Consider the following 14,603-nt stretch of genomic DNA (forward strand, 5'->3'; position numbering starts at 1 on the left):
TTCAGCATGGGGCTGCACAGCGGGGAGATCCGGACAGCCCGCGCCTTTGCGGAGAGAGATGCTGTGAAGCACAGGCTGGTCACCCTGGTGAAGGATAACGGGCAGCCGCCTCTCTCCGCCACAGTGACTCTCAACCTGGTGTTTGCTGAGAACTTCCAAGAGGCTCTTCCGGAAATGAGTGACCAATCGGGTGACTCGGCACCTCAGTCTGATTTACAGTTTTACTTGGTGCTGGCTTTAGCCTCGATCTCATTTTTGTTCCTCCTGACAATGGCACTGGCCATTGTGATGAAATTGCGAAGTTCAAGGAAACCTAAATTACTTCAGTGTTTTGGTCCTGATCCTTTTTCCAAGACTGTCCCTACATTCCCATCAAATTTTGATGAGGGTACTTTGCCTTATTCTTATCAGCTATGTTTATCCTCAGAATCTAAGAAAAATGAATTTTCTTTCCTGAAATCTAATGCCCAGATATCAGAGAATGTTCTGTGCAGTGAGAACTCTGGGACCTTACTTATGAACAACGGATGTAGCGTCTTAACAACTGAAACTGCTGAAGTGGTAAGTTTCTAGTTCCGTGGTTTATATGATTTTTAGATGTATTACTTGTTTTCATAATTGTACAAGACTAATTTTCCTTAAATGGTATAGGAGACTTTTGTTAAACTGTTGTTATTTTTGTAGGATTTACTGGCACTCAAAATTGCATGAATTTGTTTTCACTGTACCCCGTTCGGGGGTTATTCCCATTTTTGTTATTCCCATTTTACAGGGCATGAAGAAGTAAAATAACTTTTGTAAGGTCAGAAAGAAGTATAATAGAATAAACTCAGATTTCTTAAGTCCCCACCATTGCCTTAACAACCACTCCCTCCTGCATCTCCAAGGAAGAATATCCTTCCTCTCATTTCAGTGGATTTCTTTACAATAACTACATTTCTAGGAGCCTTTTTATAATTTAAGTGGGTTGTACTGCTTCTTGTGAGTAGGAAAAAATAATTATTCCTATATATTAACAATGTTCTTTTAAAAAAAACTTTTTAATTGCTTCTTTGGAAATATTCCTTTTTTGCTATTCCATGGGAAATTGAATAATTATTCCCAGCTAGAAGAAGATTGTTATTCATTTTAAGTGTCACATCTCTTTCATTTTACAGATACACAATTACATATCTGTAAAATACACTAATATAGTGTAAAGATTTCATTGACATGGCTTTGTAGAGGCTGCATTATTCATCTGTGGCAAAATCTTCAGTCAATTATTTAGGTCCTCCTAACCAGGTGATAATAAAACCTTTATGCCAAACCTTCCTATAATCTCTGTGTATCATATATATTATAGAACTACTTTTTGAAGTCTTTGAATAAAAATTGAAAGTATTTAAGATTCGATAGCTTGTAATTTTTCAGTGCCTAAAGTCAGTTTGGGTCCCACGGCAAAGCTATAAACTTTTTCTTAATAATGTAGGGATTCTATTTCTGCAGGGTCAGTGTTGTATGATTAAATAATGCCTGACATGGGCCTTGGGCCCCTGTAATTAGAAGTGGACATTCCATATTTAGGGAATGGGAGGTGTATTCTTTTGTGAGTTGCTGTTATGTCAGTTCTTTGAACCTGATCTATGGATTGGAATGCTGATTATTGACCTGAAGGAGATCAGTTAGTGGACCAAGTGATGGTGATGGTTTGTAGTCGATTGTTTGTGGTTCAAAATGTCTCTGCCTGATTTGGGCATATATAATGCTCTTGCAGTACAAAGGAGCCCATAGCTTCTCATAATACTAGATCTTCTAAAATTGAATATGGATATTACCAGATAAAAATGCTGAATACAATATTTAATATTACCCATTAGGCACAGTACATACAAACAGACAGATTTCCCAGCATCTCTTTAACACTCATATTTCATCCATTAATAGATTCTGAGGCCAGAATGGATCATTGTTATCATATGGTCTGACCTCCATTATAACACAGGCCGTGGAACTTCTCCAAAATAATTACTAAAGCATATCATCTAGAAAAACCATTCAATCTCGATTTTAAAATTGTCAATGATGGAGCATCTACCAAGACTCTTGGTAAATTGTTCCATTAAAAATTTACACCTTATTTCTGGTCTCAAGTTGTCTAGCTTCAACTTCCAGTCGTTGGCTTGTATTATACCTTTCTGCTAGATTGAAGCCCAATATTAAATATTTGTTCCCCATCTAGGTACTGTAATCAAGTCTATTACCTTAACTTTCTTTTTGTTAAATTAGAGTGAGCTCCTTGAGTCTATCTAGCACTATAAGGCATGTTTTCTGATATTTTAAACATTCTCATGGCTCTTCTGTGAACCATCTCTAATTTATCAACATCCTTCTTGAATTGTGGGCACCAGAACTGGACATAGAGTTCCAGCAATGGTCACACCAGTACCAAACACAGAGGTAAAATAACCTCTCCACTCTTACTTGAGATTCCCCTATTTATGTGTCCCAGGATCACATTAGTTCTTTTGGCCATAGCATCACATCAGGACCTCATGTTCCGCTGATTATCCATCCCCACCCCCAAATCTTTTCAAAGTCACGACTTCCCAGGATAGCATCTCCCATCCTGTATTTATGGTCTCCATTTTTTATTTACAGATGTATACATTTAAATTTAGCAATATTAAAATGGATATTGTTTACTTGGGCCCAGTTTACCAAACAATCTAGATCACTCTGAATCAGTGACCTGCCCCACTTCATTGTTTATCACTTCCCCAATTTTTGTGTCATCTGTAAACCTTATCATTTATGATCTTATGTTTTCTTTCAGGTCATTGATAAAGATGTTAAAAAGCATAGGGCAAAGAACTGATCCTCTGAAGGACTCCATTGGAAACAGACCCATTTGATGACAATTCCCCATTTACAGTTACGTTTTGAGACCTATGAGTTATCCAGTTTTTATCCATTTAATGTTTGCCATGTTAATTTTATATCATTCTAGTTTTTTAATGAAAATGTTGTGTTGTAACTAATCAAACACCTTACAGTAGTCTAAATATATTACATTATATCTATTACCTTTATGAACCAAAGTTGTAATCTTGTCAAAAAAGATAAGTTAGTTTGACAGGATCTATTTTCCATAAATCCATCCTGATTGGCATTAATTATGTTACCCTCCTTTAGTTGTTTATTAATGGAGTCCCATATCAGCTGATCCATAATCTTGCCTGGGATCAATGTCAGGCTAACAGGCCTATAATTACCCAGGTCATTCTGTTAGCTCTTTTGAAAAAATGTCACAACAGTAGCTTTCTTCCAGTCTTCTGGAACTTTCCAAGAGCTCCAAGACTTATTGAAAATCAATATTAATGGTTCAATGCATTCCTCAGGCATGTCTTTTCAAACTCCTGGATGCAAGTTATCTGGGCCTGCTGATTTAAGATGTCTAACTTTGTAGCTTCTGTTAAGATCCTCCAGAGACACTACAAGAGACACTTGTAGTCAATCCTATAATGAACTATATAAATATTTATTAAATAGGAAAAGGAAACAGGAGAGTTATTTACAAGGTTGAAATGGCTAAACAGATACACAAATGGGTTACAATCTTAAGTTTCAAAAGGTAATAGAAACTTCTATAATAAGAAAGCTGTATATGTCCTTTAGGACTAACCCAGGCTAAACAGCTGGGGATCTTGTGTGTATGCCTGGAAACACACCTCGCTTCCCAGAGCCCAAGCAGCATAGAGATGATCAATGCCTTCTTGTTAGGGATTATATTCTCTCCTTCTCACATGGTTTCAGATGCAAAGGTCAGCTGATATGAGGAGTTCCTTGAATGACTCATCTTCACTGAGGAGGCAGAACAACAACAGTCTTTGGTCTTCTTGTTGACAGTACATCGATAACTTTCAGTTGCAACATCCACAGTAGTCCATCTGATGTTGATAGCCTTTCCTTTTGGGAAGGGCATAACACTTTTTGTTGAAGATCACCCCCTCACACTAATTCATGTCTCTGTTCTGTCTGGTGATTTACACAGTCACAGAAGCTCACAATACATCATCATCATCATGTTCTTATTACGCCTCTGGTGTTTAGGGCAGTGATGAAGCTCCTCCAATCCTGTCTGTTTCTGGCAAGTCTTTCAATGGTTCCCCAGCTGTGCCCCAGATTTTTCAGATCAGCTTCCACAGCTCTTTGCCATGTTGTTTTTGGGCGGCCTCGTTTTCGCTTGCCTTCAGGTGTCCATCTTATTGCCACTCTACTGATGAAATCAGTTTCCATCCGAAGCACATGACTGATCCATCTCCAACACCTGCTGGCAATGATGGTGCTCAGATCCTCTTGGCTGCATTGTGTCAATAGATCTTGGTTTGAGATATCTTATGCCAAAAGATATGGAGGATTTTTCTGAGGCAGGTTGTATGGAATTAAGACAGTTTGGACATGCCATACTTTCTCATTCCCCAGCATTATGCACTATAAAGTAGTATTGAAAGTATGCAGTTCTTATAAATCTTGAGTTTTGGTGTTGTATTTTGATGATTTCCAGACTGTATTTAAGCTCCTGAAGGTGTTCCTGACTTTATTGATTTTGTTCTGGATGTCCTGGCTTGTTCCACCGTCCTGCCCAAGTATGTGAATGCTTCTACACTGGTGGGAACATAATCCTCTATCCGTACTGGTGATGCAATATTAAAGGAGGGGAGGAATAGCTCAGTGGTTTGAGCATTGGCCTGCTAAACCCAGGATTGTAAATTCAATCCTTGAGAGGGCCATTTAGGGATCTGGGGCAAAAACCTGTCTGGCAATTGGTCCTGCTTTGAGCAGGGCGTTGGACTAGATGACCTCCTGAGGTCCCTTCCAACCCTGATATTCTATGATATCTGTCTTATTGCAGTTGGTTTTCAGTCCAATTTGCTGGCTGAATGCATTGAGTTGAGTTGTTTTTTCTTGTATATGGTGTTGGGTATGTGATAGGAGACTGACATTATCTGGGAAGTCCAGGTCTTCAAGGGATGAGAAGAGTGTCCATTTAATGCTTCTTGGCATGTCTTCTTTTGTATGCCGATGTGATGAAGTGGGACTGTTTTTAACGTTTTTTTTAATACTGTGTGGGTACCTTAGTTTCCCCTATGCATTTTTTAAGTTTTTAGGGGGTGAGATTGTTGCAGAGCAAAGGGCCAGTGTGCATAAATGGCTGGCACTTTGTCTTCTGGCAACTAATGGCTGGGGCCCTTTCCCCCTGCCAGGGGATAGCTAAAGGTGTTGGAGAATAAAGAGATCAGGTGACCTCCTGGCCCGGAAAAGAGGAAAAGGCAAGAAAGGAGGGGTGGGAGAGGTTCAGTCTTGAGCTGGCAGGGGAACCGTAGAGAACTTTGCGGTTGGGGGCTAAGTTCGCTACTACCCAGAAGGACCTGACTAAGGGGGTCCCGTTTATGCCTACAAGCTCTGGTGTGGACTATGTTCCTGTCATCTAATAAACCTTCTGTTCTACTGCCTGGCTAAAAGTCACGGTGAATCGCAGGAAGCCGGGGGTGCAGGGCTTTGCCTCCCCCAAACTCTGTGACAGCCGGATTACCCAGTCAATGGCAATGTTGAAGAGGATTGCAGACATGACATACCCCTGGCATACTCCTGTTTTGACTTCAAAACTGAGCTCACTCTGATCAACACTGCATATAAAGTTGAAATAGAAGCTTTTGATTATGTTGGTTATACGGAAAGGAATTCCATACGCCCACAGAATGCTCCATACGCTGGTCCTGTGAATGCTATCAAAAGCCTTCTCATACTCTATGAAATGTATGTAGAGTTGCTGTTGCCATTCTAAGCACAATTCTATTATGTTTCGTAGAGTGAAGATCTGGTCTGTGCATCCACGCCCTTTCCAAAAACCAGCTTGCTCTTTTCTGAGAACGCTATAGACTGCCTTTGATAGATGCTGGACTATGATCTTACACAATACTTTGCTTGGCACAGATAAAAGTGTGATACCACGCCAGTTATTACAATCACTGAGGATTCCTTTCTTTAGTATCTTCACTATAACCCCATTGGTCCATTCATCTGGCACTTGATCTCTTCCTTAGTTGAGGTGTCTATGTTGATATCAAGATCTTCTTCTGCCTCCTGGATGTTTGCTTCCTCTTTAGGTGGCTCCCTGTTCAGCAATTCTTTAAAATGCTCTGTCCAGCACATTTCTTGTTCTTTTTCAGTTGTTAGTAGGTGTTCTTGTTTGCTCCTGATGAGAGTATTTGTTGGTGTCTGCCATTTACCACTGATAAGCTGCGTCATTTTGTAGACGATTCCTTGTTCACCACGAGCAGCTGCATCCTCTGCTTGTGTTGCCAGATTATCAATATTATGCTGTTTGTCCACTCTCATAAGGTGTTTGACCTCCCAGTGTGTGCCTTGCTATACTGCTCGTGGTATTTGTCCTTTAGCTTCTGGGATTTTGTGTCTAAAACTTTTTTCTTCAGGGCTCATCTGGTTTCTATGGCATTCCATGTGCTGGGTGTAATTCACTCCTTCCTTCTCTTCTACCTGTAGCCTAGACAGGCTTCATGGCTCTATTTATAAATTACTGGTTCTTTGTCCCACTTCTTGTTGATCTCCTCATCTGCATTCCCCTCCTCTTCGTCAAGGTCTGCAAGTGCTTGAAACCTGTTCTTTAACTGCAGAACGAAGGCTTTCTGTATTTCAAGGGACTTTAGCTTGTCAATATCATAATACCTAGGTCCCTTGATTGGTGGACTCTCACTTCTCAGTTTTAGCTTGATAGAGGCTATCACGAGGTGATGGTCGCTGCCAACATCTGCACCCCTTCTCACTTTCACATCTGTCAATGAGCATCGCCATTTGCCATTGATCATGATATGGTCAATCTGGTTCTTATCTCTGTCATTTGGAGAACACCATGTCAGCTTGTGAATTTCACAATGTTCAGATAGGATTCCACCGGTGACTAGGCCATTCATATTACAGAAATCAACAAGCCTTTCTCAATTTTCATTCATGGTGCCAAACCCATGTCTTCCCATTGCTCTGTCATTGTTTGTGTTGTCCTTACGGACCTTGGCATTCAAGTCTCCCATGACAATAGTTAGGTTGTGGCATGATACTCTCTCTAACTCCACCTGTAGTGTAAGGTAGAATTTATCCTTTACTTCTTCATCACTGTTATTTGTCAGAGCGTAGCACTGAATCAGGGTGATATTATTACACCCTGTCAAGGCTGCTTCCTCACTTTGAACTTTAGGGTACAAATGTGGGGCCTGCATGAAAACTTCTAAGCTTAACTACCAGCTTAGATCTGGTCCGCTGCCACCATCCCAAAGCTAATTCCCTTCCCTGGGTAGCCTTGAGAAACCTTCACCAATTCCCTGGTGAATACAGATCCAAACCCCTTGGATCTTAAAACAAGGAGAAATTAACCATCTCCCCTCCTTCCTCCCACCAACTCCTGGTGGATCAAGATCCAACCCCCTTGGATCTAAAAAACAAGGAAAAATCAATCAGGTTCTTAAAAAGAAGGCTTTTAATTAAAGAAAAAGGTAAAAATCCTCTCTGTAAAATCAGGATGGAAAAATAACTTTACAGGGTAATCAAACTTAAAGAGCTCAGAGGACCCCCCACTAACCTTAGGTTCAAAGTACAGCAAACAGAGATAAACACTCTAGCAAAAGGTACATTTACAAGTTGAGAAAACAAAGATAAATTAACACGCCTTGCCTGGCTGTTTACTTACAAGTTTGAAATATGAGAGACTTGTTCAGAAAGATTTGGAGAACCTGGATTGTTGTCTGTCCCTCTCAGTCCCAGGAGTGAACAACTTCCCAAACAAAGAGCACAAACAAAAGCCTTCCCCCCCCCCCAAGATTTGAAAGTATCTTGTCCCCTTATTGGTCCTTTGGGTCAAGTGTCAGCCAGGTTACCTGAGCTTCTTAACCCTTTACAGGGAAAAGGATTTTGGAGTCTCTGGCCAGGAGGGATTTTATAGTACTGTACACAGGAGAGCTGTTACCCTTCCCTTTATAGTTATGACACACCCTCATGGTGTTATCCATCATCCTGTCCAGAAAACAGCAAACTTTTTCCTGAGGCTGTTGTTAATCTTCCTGATCCCATCCATCTGCTCTTCCTAACACCCAGGATGTGTAAGCTGTAGCATCTCATCTCTGCTGTGACCTGAGCTAGCTTTCCTGTTTCATACATTACACTGCTCTACAGCCAAAATGCTTCTGAAATAAATGTAGTCAAACTTTACTAATTCTGGGTCACTGAGAACGAAAATTATGCTTAAAATTGTTGATTGGCTCTAGTTTTCAAGATATGCTATTGGGTCAGTATATATGACCCTTGACTTGGGAATGGCGGAGGATAAGTGAGTTATAAAGGGAAGGGATCTAAATTTAAACCAGAAATGACTAAAATACATCTTTGACTGGATCTATGAATAAATCTATGACTGGGTTTGGACAGTACTTGCTTTTTAGGCAAAACAATGAATGATGCAATCTGAAGCTGGTATTGCATCATACATGATATGAATTGCATCATGTTATTCCTAGAAGTCATGGATGATGCAATCATAACGAAGCTTACATCACTTTACTGAACAAATTGTCCTATATCCGCTCTAGAAATCATACAGTGTCATGCTCTCTTATTTGTCAGTGTTTGATTTTGCAAAGGGACACATTTCTGTTTAGCCAAAGTGAGCAGAGATGCCTCATACTTGTGTGAACAGTGCAGATAACTTCTGCTATGTTTGTGGTGAAGTGACTTTTGCATTACAAAAGCGCAGTATAACCACTATGGTTAAGAAAGCGTATCGCATTTATTTTGGCTGCAAAATTGGAGATCAGGACAAGAGGTTGGCCCCACACATATGCTGCAACACTTGTGCAACAAATCTTTGCCAGTGGTTGAACAGGAAAAGGAAATCTATGCCTTTTGCAGTGCCAATGATTTGGAGAGAGCCAACAGATCATTCCAGCAATTGTTACTTCTGCATGGTGCCTCCAGTTGGGAAAGGTGTGTCAAAGAAGAAAAAGTGGACTGTGCATTATGCAAACATTCCATCAGCTATACGCCCAGTACCCCACGGAGAAGGACTGTTCCTGATGCACCAGAATCATTCTCACTTGAGTCAGATGAGGAAGAGGAAGAGGATGAAACTTCTGGTCCTGAACCATCAATGTCACAGGACCCACATTTTCTCCCATCCTCCTCCTCTGAACCACACCTCATAACACAAGGTGAACTGAATGACCTTGTCAGGGATTTGGAACTACCTAAGAGTAAGGCAGAGGTGTTGGGCTCCAGACTACAGCAGTGGAATCTCCTGGCAGGTGATGTTAGGGTTTCCATGTTCCGTGACCGTCAAAAGGATCTTGTCCCATTCTTCTTCATGGAAGGTGATCTTGTAGCCTGCAACAACATCGATGGTGTGATGGCAGCCCTCAACATTGTTCACGATCCAGATGAGTGGAGACTGTTCATTGATTCATCGAAGACGAGTCTTAAAGCTGCTTTACTGCATAATGGCCATGTTTTGCCATCAATTCCAGTTGGTCATGCAGTCCATATGAAGGAAACCTATGACAATGTGAAACAACTTTTGAGGTGCATAAACTATGACCAACATCAGTGGCAGCTTTGTGGCGATTTGAAGGTTGTTGCTCTCTTGCTTGGTCTGCAGACTGGATACACAAAGTACTGCTGTTTTCTCTGCGAATGGGATAGTCGTGCAAGAGATTCCCACTACATCAAGAAAGATTGGCCACTCCGACAGTCATTGGAACCTGGAAGGAAAAGTGTTCAGCATCCACCACTTATTGAATCAAGGAAGATTTTGTTACCACCCTTACACATCAAGCTGGGTCCGATGAAGAACTTTGTCAAGGCCATTGACAAAACACAAACAGCTTTCAAGTACCTCTGTGGAAAATTTCCAAGGTTAAGTGAAGCTAAGATAAAGGAAGGTGTCTTTGTTGGTCCTCAGATTCATGAACTTCTTTGAGATGATGCATTTGACCATGCACTGCGTGGCAAGGAAAAGACGGCATGGAAAGCCTTCCAGTTAGTGTAAAATAAAAGAGATTCTGCACCAGCAATACCTTTGTTCATTCTTTATGTGCCAGTAGACTCTCCTATTTATATAAAAGTGAAAAGTAGCATATTTACATTTTAAAATATCAAATTAAAAACTTGCAGGGAGCGTATGTCGTTATTGTTTGATATAAATACCAATCGAAAAACTCCAGCACAGAACTTCTGCAGTTACTGGTTGAGGCTCTGAACTCTGCTGTTCACCAATCAGGCAGACTAACGCCAGGAGAGATCCGGCCATCTCCACCCCATGTGTCGCAGCCCAGAACACAGGTCAGACTCTCTCACTCAGCAGAGCCGGCTCCAGGCACCAGCTTGCCAAGCAGGTGCTTGGGGCGGCCTCTCCGGAGAGGGGTGGCACGTCCAGCTATGTGGGGGCAATTCGGTGGAGGGTCCCGCTGGGAGCGAAGGACCTCCGGTCTAATTGCCGCCGCAGATCGCGATGGCAGCTTTTTTTTTTTTTTGCTTGCGCTCTTGGGGTGGCAAAAACCCTGGAGCCGGTCCTGTCACTCAGCGGGTCTGGGTGGAATCGTAAAGGGCGATATTCGATGGAAACAGTTTATGATTTAACAAGTGATACTGTAAAATATATTCAGCCAAATATAAAATCAGACAGAGACATTCCCAGAGGAGAATGGGCGGCATTGCCACATCAACATGAGAGTGACAGAATAGAAACATATAAGCAACGACACTGCGAAGGGTGAGCCCTGTTTTGCGTTATATTTTTGGGAATCAATTTCTGGGGAGATTCGTTATTCGATTCCGGAGGAAATGGAGAAAGGCTGTTTCGTGAGGAACATCACAAATGATCTGCGGGGCATGGATATAAAAGAGCTCTCAGACCGCGGAGTACGCATTGTGCGAAGAAGTAGGACTCAGTATTTGTTTTGAATTTTAAGAGTGGCCGTTTAATCTGCACGGAAAGGATACTCAGAGAGCAGGTCTGCTCACCGGATGGAGAACTGTTTGTTAAATTTGAGGCTAAAGTGGAGGATAAAATGAAACTTTATGAAACTGACATTGAAATAAAATGTATTAACGATAATGCTCCCAGCTTCCAAACGAAGGAACTGGAGTTAAAAGTCAGAGAGTTAACAGTGGCGAGGACCCGATTCCCAATTCAGGAGGCGCAGGACCCACATATGGGCATTATGTCTCTCCAGGGCTATCAACTGAGCACGAATAGGCGTTTCTCTCTGGTTGTGCAAAGTGGATCCGATGGAGTTAAATATGCCGAATTGGTGCTGGGAAAGTGGCTGGACAGAGAAAAACGAACTTTACAATCTAACCTTTACAACCACTGACGGAGGAGATCCCGTTAGGTCTGGCACTTCGCATTATCAGAGTTATTGTTGAGGCTGCAAATGACAATACGCCAGTATTAGGCAGTTGGTCTACAACCTGAGTGTTCTGGAAAATGTGTCTTATAGGGTTCAGGGCGGTGACAGTGTAAGCGCCTGATCCTGATGAAGGAATCAATAAAGAAATGCAATATTCAGTTAGAAAGATAACTGATAAAGTTTCCACTTGGACTCGAAGACGGCAGATCTAACACTTGTGGGGAACCTGGACTTTGAGGAATCTGCGTGATATGAAATTGAAGTGGAAGCTCATGACGGGAAGTTCTTTTTGAAAGATCAAAAGTTGTCGTTGCGGTCCGTGATGTGAATGACAACGCTCCGGAAATCGCTCTCAGGTCTCTTACCAGCTCCATCCTCGAGAACTCTCCCCACGGGACTATGATCACCCTTTTAACTGTGCAAGATCTGAATTCAGGAGAGACCGGGAAGGTCAGGTGCTCCATATCCAGCAACCTCCCCTTCCAGCTGAAGAAACCCTTCGATAATTATTACAGTCTGGTGACAGACCGAGCCCTGGACAGGAAGCAGATGGCAAAATACAACATCACATGGGGGAAGAGAGAAAACGCCAGTCACTTACTTGGTTACCATGGGTCAGATCCGGGAAGCTCCTCTAGGCTCTTCCATCTCCATTACCTCCGAGACTGGTTTCAGAGTAGCAGCCGTGTTAGTCTGTCTCTGCAAAAAGAACAGGAGTACTTGTGGCACCTTAGAGACTAACAAATTTATTAGAGCATAAGCTTTCGTGGGCTACTGCCCACTTCTTCGGATGTGGCTCTCTACGCTCTGTGCTCCTTCGATTACGAACAGTTCCGGGAGATTCGGTTCCAAGTGCAGGCTCAGGATGGGGGTTTCCCCACCTCCCAGCAGTAATGTCTCCGTCACTCTCTTTATACTGGATCAGAATGACAATACCCCGCACATCTTACACCCCTCCTTTCCTACCGATGGCTCCACGGGAGTGGAGTTGGCCCCTCGCTCCTCCGAGCCGGGTTACCTGGTCACTAAGGTGGTGGCGGTGGATGCAGACTCCGGGCAGAACGCCTGGCTCTTCTACCAGCTGCTGAAGGCTACAGAGCCGGGGCTCTTCTCTGTAGGACTCCACAGCGGTGAGATCAGGACAGCGCGCTACTTTCTCTACAAAGATGCGCTCAAGCAAAGTCTGGTGGTTTTAGTGAAGGACAACGGGCAGCCCCCTCTCTCTGCCACGACCACTGTCACGGTGGTGGTGGCTGACAGCATCCCCGAAATCCTCTTCGATTTAAGCAGCCTCGCAGCTCCTGTAGACCCCCAGTCCAGCCTCACCTTGTATTTGTGGATCGCTGTGGCTTCCGTTTCCTGCTTGTTCTTTACCTTTTATCATAGTGTTACTGGCCCTAAGGCTCCGCAGATGAAGAAACTAGCAGCTGTTTGACTCCTCGAGAGTTCCCGTCTCCCAATTTGTGGGAAAGTTATCATAACTCTGAATAATAATATGGTTTACATTGAAATGTGCATCAAAATCTGGAAGCCTGCAGTTAGATCACTTCCTTTATTGCAATATCTATCTATCTATCTATCTATCTATGTATCTATCTATCTATCTATCTATCTATCTATCTATCTATCTATCTATCTATCTATCTATCGCTGTTCTGCTGCCACATAGCATCGTATTATCTGAATATCTTCCACATAAAATTAATCGCGAAGTCCCAACTGGACTTCCTGTTGTCTGGCTTCCCTCCTTTTTCGGAGTAAATACTGTTCTTTAGGGAGGGTTTTGGTTTTGATTTTAGGTTTTACTGTTTTTCTTTATATACAGAGAGAGACTAGAAATACATAATCCAGAAACTAACGTTATAGAATCCTTTATTTATGACTAATTACTTCAACATTTCAGACAGAATATTTTACTTCTTCTTTGTTATGCTTTTAAAAAACTACGTGCTTCTATAGCACTGTATATTAATATAGATAAATTCTTAACTGACTTGAAATATGTTGGTATAATGGGCGTATAGTACTAATTTTACGTCTGATTTGTGCTGACATGATTGATTCTCCTAGTTTAGATTTGCATCACGGAAAAGCTTTTGTATACAGGGTTTTCAAGAGAACATTCCCACGATTTTAGGTATGCATTATATATGGAACGCTTAAGGGTTCTTCCGGACTCCTTTTATTTTGTTTATTAGGATTTATGAGAGAACCTAGCTTTTAAGTACAGTATCATTTAGGAGAGCGGAGCCGCCTTCTTCATCTTCTTTTTGTAGTTGTACATTATTAATGGGCAGATTTCTTTCGGAAAAAAAGAGAAGCTTAAAATGGACATATATGTGAGTGTGAAATGGGTTTTACTTATGATGCTAAATCGGATATATAAACCTGCAATCGTTCCCGCTCTTCTCAATTAAGAAAATAATTCTTTCTATCAAATATTTCACAATTATCACTTGCTGCATTCCACGCATATGTGTGAACATGGATATTTGAGGATTGTGGTTTATGAACGAGAACTTTTTGCAAGTGTTGGGAAGTTCTTCTATCTACTCGTTTGATATAGTTTAAAAATAATTAGAACTATAAATTATCGGTATTCATTTTTTAGATTCACCAGACAGCTATTTTTTCTATACTAAATCAAAAGGATTAGTTTGTAGAAAAGGACAAGATTTCATACTATAGCTTCCACATATATAGAGATATATCTACAAAAAAATTTGGAGAATATATGTATAGTTTTGCTCTGGGATGCAGTTGTTTACAGTTAACAAGAAATGTACAGTGCTTTACAATTTGAGTATATTCTTTAGATGATAATAATATTAATAATTAATAAATAAAGCGACTAAGCTGCACCGGCGCCTTGATAAGATCGTTGCTATTGCAGTTCTCCCGTTGAGACTCGGAGTGCCGCTGTTGGCCAATGCGGAGCCAGGGCTGGAGCCGGAGATCCATCCGAGCCTCCAGCATTGTGGTTGCTCCGTCACACAGCGCGGATCGCAGAGGAAACAGCAGAGAGACCTTCGCAGGCCGGCTGAGAAAAGGGAACGGCCGTTAGAACACACAATACGGGAACGTTTACCCCTCTGCCGCGGATTCCTTTGCCCTGATGGGATTTGTAAACATCTGATGTGACCAAAACAA

General features: G+C 41.7%; 1 protein-coding gene and 1 pseudogene across 10 annotated transcripts in view; both read left to right on the forward strand.

Annotated features, from left to right (window-relative positions):
• The window catches only part of LOC117881613, a 53,330-nt pseudogene extending 40,381 nt beyond the window's left edge, over window positions 1-12,949 (forward strand).
• Window positions 1-14,603, forward strand: part of LOC117881609 (protocadherin gamma-A4-like) — a 388,535-nt gene that overhangs the window by 219,253 nt on the left and 154,679 nt on the right. Inside the window, exon 1 of one of the 10 annotated variants that reach the window (XM_034779079.1) lies at window positions 8-138. The exons of the other annotated variants lie outside the window; for them this stretch is intronic. The gene's annotated coding sequence lies outside the window, so the exon portion shown is untranslated. Of the gene's footprint in view, window positions 1-7; window positions 139-14,603 lie in introns of those variants that run through there. 10 annotated transcript variants of the gene reach the window in all.

The sequence above is a fragment of the Trachemys scripta genome, chromosome 8 (assembly GCF_013100865.1).
Source record: "Trachemys scripta elegans isolate TJP31775 chromosome 8, CAS_Tse_1.0, whole genome shotgun sequence".
In the NCBI taxonomy this organism is placed as follows: domain Eukaryota; kingdom Metazoa; phylum Chordata; order Testudines; family Emydidae; genus Trachemys; species Trachemys scripta.